Source organism: Amphibalanus amphitrite, unplaced genomic scaffold (genome assembly GCF_019059575.1).
Source record: "Amphibalanus amphitrite isolate SeventyFive unplaced genomic scaffold, NRLGWU_Aamphi_draft 000628F_arrow, whole genome shotgun sequence".
In the NCBI taxonomy this organism is placed as follows: domain Eukaryota; kingdom Metazoa; phylum Arthropoda; class Thecostraca; order Balanomorpha; family Balanidae; genus Amphibalanus; species Amphibalanus amphitrite.
Window position 1 is genome coordinate 372,616 of NW_024882122.1, and position 6,000 is coordinate 378,615.

Sequence of the window (6,000 nt, forward strand, 5' to 3'; positions counted from 1 at the left end):
CGCGCCGCCGTTTTTGAGATATTCGCGAAAAACTCCAAGGGGGGGTGTTCAAACACCCCCCCCCCCAGCAGGGCGCGGGTTAACCAGAGACTCTCGTCTCCGGGAGCATATCGCTACAAGTCCACCATAGCCACTCAGGCAACAACACAGAAACACGCTCACACACCCGGAAATTCGCACGGACATTCACCGCGTCAGTCCACTGCACAATGTTCGGCATATGTCCCAGTAACGTCACAGACGCACCCTGCTCCTGTGACGTCATGGATCACACTGATGACGTCAGAGCTTGTCCTGTAGATCCTTACTGAGCTGAGCGGTGGTGTACGACTCTGGCGTGGTTTTCCTCTCTGGGGCGTCTTTGGAGTCGGCTGGCTCGTCCATGTAGTCCTTTGGCGGCTCTTTCGGGTAGAATTTCCGCGACGAGTGGAACTTTGGCCGCGGGATCTTCACAGGTGTGGCGAGCAGAAGCGACTCCATGGTCTGGTCTGGTCTGTCGCGTCACAGGGGTACTGAAACACACACAGGGGGAGCTGATTAGGTTCGCTGGTGTGGCGAGCAGGAGCTGGTTTGGTCTGGTTTGGTCTGGTCCGTCGAAGAAGGACTGAAGCTCAAAGAAGGCTGGTTAGCTTCATAGGTAGGCGGACGGCAGCATAGGAAAAGCGCTTAGGGATGCAGCAGAGCTCGGCCCTTTGACTATAAATCCCGACAGTACCACGCCGAGGTCAGTTCAGGTAACGTGGGAACAGCCTTGGACGTGTCACACCAGGGGCGGATCCAGAAAATATCCAAGGGAGGGGCCATTAGAAACCAGGAGGCCCCCCCCCATAATCCCACCTGTTGGAGGCCCCATCTTCCCACTTGTTGCCCCCCCCCCCAAAAAAAAACTGCGTCTATTGAGCTTATCTAGCTGTTCAGGCAATATCTCAACATCTGTGCAGGCTTGTAGGCCCTCTGTGCAGGTTAGGAGGCCCTGTAAAAGTGGTCATCTCTGTGAGTATAAGAGACCTCCAAGTTATGAAAAGCTTTACCAATCTTCTAACAAAGAAGTCTTCTCAGCTAGTCTTCTAAGAAATAACTAAGTGGGTAGGTTAAAAAAAAAACTCATCGGATTTCGGCCACTTTATTTTCAGGAGGCCCCCTTTTCAGCTTTTTAACTTTTTAACTTTTTATTTTATTTTTGAAAAAAAAATCGGCCAAGGGGGGGGGCCATGGCCCCCATGGCCCCCCCTTGTATCCGCGCCTGTGTCACACGGCACCGTCCTGTTGTGTCCGGAGCGCACCGACAATTACCCTGACGTCCAGAGTGGGGCCGATTTGGTTCCGGTACCGTCACAGAACTCTGGCCTAAATTCGGCGAATGGGGCAAGTGGAGGGGATTTATTGCCCTCACCACTGGCGCTAGGTCACACACGAACTGAGACGGTCGGCGGAAGGGACCATCAAGTGGAAACGTAGAGACGCCCATGTACCGCGTGTAAATGGGATTACTGGAGCGCCACTTGTTCGATCCTGTCACGCATGATATAGGAAGTCGTATGCAGACGGCTAATTGGCTATTGTGTCCGTCCAGCGTAGCATAGAATAGAGCAGTAAACAGGTGACGGAATTCCAGTCGGAGATCGTCCGCTCACGCTGAAATCCGGAGTAATGCGCCTTAGGGGAAAGCAGAATTAAATCCGATTGTTTTCATTTCAATCGGAACAACTCAATTTCCATCTTCCTGTTGAACAAAGGCACTACGCTGGGGTAACACGCAACTAAGCAGAATCTGAAAACTTCACAAGTGACGGTGGCTGTTGGCGAGAAAGCGGCACTTTAAACCGTCGAGACGCGTCCGCCAGGAGACGCCTGCCCACTGAGTGAGGATGGGTGCGTGACTAAGGAACGATACAGCCGCGGATGGTTGCCGGCTGCTGGGCTGATCCCACGGCCACGGCACAGCTGGCAGAGCCAGATCTGTGCCGATTTCTCCGCAGGAGAGCGCCGGCGACAGAAGAAAGACGGGCTGAGCTCGGTCAGGGGCGGCGGCAGCGGCTTTGAGCCGACTGCGGCTGACGGTCATGGTTCCAGGAGCCAGTGATGACTGTATAGAGTTTTCCAGTGCATGGGCCATGGACCCCTGTGGATGGAGGGTGACTCGGCGATGTGTATGATAAGCTTACTCGGAGATTGGCGCTGCAGATTATGACAGTTCACACGATTAACTTCAAAGATTATGTTGTCAAAGTTTTAACATTTACATTGTGAAGAATACCTATATTTCCAAGACCCAACATCGCCTCTGCTGAGAAATTAACTGTGGTACTTTCTTCTCAGTCTTTACTCACTCACTGTCTTTATGGCATTCTTATCAGCCCTTTGGCACGACCTCCGCGATTTGATTCTTGGGTGACCCTATTGTCTAATAGTCTCAGATGCCTTATTCTCTGGTCACGGTCCTCTGGACCAAATCTCGATGACCTCTAGGCCAGCCGTAGGTCACCAGTCCTGATACAATTGATCTGGATGTGCTTGCTGTTACTAACATGCTGATCGTTCTGCATGCATCGGCGGTAGACCGTGACACCCAGGCCTCAGCAGCTTGAAACAATTTGTAACGCTTCAGTGAGACTTCTGATCACACTTCTGTATACGTATAATATGAACCTCACGCCGATGCATAACACGATCTCTTCACACGTCGTAAGTGAGGTGCCGCTGACCTCTGTGACGTCATAACGTGCTTCTGAGCTAACACTCGAGGCGTGTTCAGGGTTCACTGAACCGGAGTCCTCCGCGACGCATAATCTCAGTACAACAACCAGCTTCCTAGAACCGGACCGTACCCGTCGACACGGCGAAACATGCTGGTCATGGCTTGTCATGGGTTAGTAATTCACTCCTCGGGTCGGCGCTGACTGGATTGTCGTGCAGAGGCGTATCCATGTTTAAGTGTCACCCAGCACTCAGCAATAATTTATTATGGATGGATATTGTAGGTACAGAAAATGCAAATCAGTTCTTGAGCTCTTCTTATTTGACACTCATTAAAAAAATCATTCGATTAAACATAAGTTGAACACTAGCTGGATGAATTCAATCCTTAGGATCATTTCCTCTTACTTTCTATTTTATACCTACCTCGGACAACTCAAGTCCTTTCCTTTTCCTTTTCATTTCCAACTTATTCAAAAGACGTGCGTAACTAACTAATTACGTAATTATCATCTCAGCTCCATCTCCCAAAATATAAAAAAGCTTAGCTTCGCTGGTCATATCTAATGAAAAGTTCCATGCCATGCCCCAACATTCCTGGTAAAATATCGTCACCTTCCTGGTCTGGTTGTCTCAGCAAAACTACCGGTAAAGGAAATGACGTCTACGACCGCGAATGGCCTTCCTGTAGCCGGCTGTCGGGCGCGCTGTGTAGGGCCAGGACACTCGCTAGTCGCTGTCCTGTGTTTCACGACAGATCTTGCTTCTTCGAAATGAGCATCATACTTAAAGCGAGTTTTTAACAACAAAGCTGGTAATTTATGCAATGCTTCCTAAGTTGTGCTGAAATGTCAGATTGATGTGAATTATGAACTGACGGATTGAATTGCTTGCTGCGATTGCTTTCAGTGTATCTTTCATCTCTCCCCTAAGGTTTTTCGCGAATAACTCGCGTAAAAAGCGGACGATCGCGACGAAACTTTTAGTACCCTCGCATTGATCAATTTTACACCTACCCTGAAAATTTCATGACCCTGACCCCAATGACCTTTGACCTGTGACCTCTTTTCCGTGACCATGTTTGGCCGAAATCGCGATTCGGCGTATGTCGGCTCGCATTAGCCGCGCGTTTGCAAGCTTTTCGTGGTTTCAAACGTTCAAACATGTGATTTGATGTTGCTCCCATGCATTAGTGGGTGTCAAGGTCACCTGAAGGTCAGGTCAGGTCATTGACCTTTGGTGACCTCGGTTCACTTTTTCGAGTTTTACATGTTTCCAGGCTAGTTTTTGGAGCTGAATTCGAATTTAGCAACCATTTGAACATTTACGAAGTAGTTTTCAGGTGCCTTCGTAACATGTTACGAAGCTGTCAGAGGCGGATGACATGGGTACTACGAATACCCGTCACGACCCCTACCGGTTGACCTGACCTGACCTGACCCGACCTGATCTAAACGCTTAACGACATCATCTGTGATCAAAACTAACACGATATTCGTGATCAGCACCCCGGAAAACCCCTTAGCAGCCACGCTTTACGACTTTCTAACAGGTCCCGATATTCCCGATTTTTGGGTCATTGACCCGACCTGGAAGGTCAACCGATGACCTAGGACCTTAAAATTGGGTACCATTGGCTTCCTCTTGTGACGGGCAACACGCTCGTTTTTCCGCGAAGCTCTAGCTCCATCAGGGGCCAAACGCGAGGGGGGGTCGTATGTACCTTGTGCCGTCGAAGGACTCAAATTATGGCCTGTGCCGGCGAGGGTTAAAGAAACCAAACCGTCATTGGAAATGAAACCTATAAACGTTTTGATCTTATTAGGCGAAATATTCATTAATGAGTCATTTATCAGTGCAGCATGCTTGAGACGTTCAGAACATTTCAGGCCAGTTGTAGTTGCGCATAGGTTACGCATACCTGAACGAGATGAAAAATAAAAACTCGTAATTGTCGAGGTTCTGTCGAGGTCATGCAGTTTTGAAGAAAGCTGTCACACCGTCAGCTCCCATGTGTTACGAATGAGGTTGTGGCTAGTTTCCTGCCACCAGCCAAGACCAAAACACCATACGTCACCGTCAATGGCCGGAGGTTCAGAGAAAGTACCGGGCGTGGGTGATAATCTACCGGCTGAGACGGCGGGGCAGATTGCTGGGGAGGGCGACTATAAACATGATGGATAGTTACATCAAGCAGAGGTTGCTTGGAGCTACCGCACGCACACATTTTCGGCGAATGATAGGCCAAGGATCTATCGCGTGCTCACAGAACAAAAATATTGAATAAACGGATGGAGACTGCAACTACGTTTATGACAGTATCACCACTACGAGGCTACGGGCATTGAAGCCACATCAAGCCTATACATAGGAAGTCCTTTGATGTCCTTTTCAGATGATCAGTAGGTACAGGCCCAACCACAACAATTTTCCTCTTATGTCGTACACCATACACGTGATAAAAACCAGCATGACATCAAGTAGCTAGCGAAGCACCGCCGCCCTCAGCCTACCGCCTTGATCCCCGCTCTGCAGCAAACCCGTCCGACAGCCCCATGAACCGACCACAACGTGCCATCGGCAGTCATCCAACTCTGCTAATAGCTTCTCTGCGGGTGAACGCCCGCGCACGGGCTGTCGGCTCGGGAGGTCGGAGTGACCCCGGATGGATCCGCCGGTGACCCCTGCGCTCCCACGGTCGACGCTGCGGGGGAAGGGGGGGGGGAGAGGATTTGTGCTATGATATTTGCTGAGTGTGGTATGCGTATGTGTGTTGGGGGTGGGGGAGGGGGGGATCGAAGCCGCGTTAGGATGTGCTGAAAGCTTTCAATACGATGTGTTACAGCTTGTAGGTTAATTTATTTTGTAGTTCAACTGCGGTTGTTCCGTCTGCTAACTAATCGGCGCAGAGCCCTGATGCATGGTGCTGTCGTTTTAGCTCTGTGGCGTGGCCGGGCTAATCGATATAGGCGAGTTCGTGACCGGTCTCATAATTGGAGACGGCTGCTCTGACGAACATCGCATGCTACACAGTACACACTCAGATCGCAAATTTCAGACTATTGTCGTTCAAACGATATTAAAATTGGCATTGCCGAGTGGCAATTCACGTAGCAAACCCTCTCAATCTTTCATATCCCAGCTCACGTGCTCTGCACCGATGGCGGTATGTCCAAACTTCTCTTCACTCTCCTCTGTCCCAATCGCTCGTCGCTCCCGTCGTCACTGGCCGAGCCTCCGCAGTCCACTGCCCGCCGCCGCCGTCACCACCGCCGCCGCCACCGCCGCCACCGCCGCCGCCGC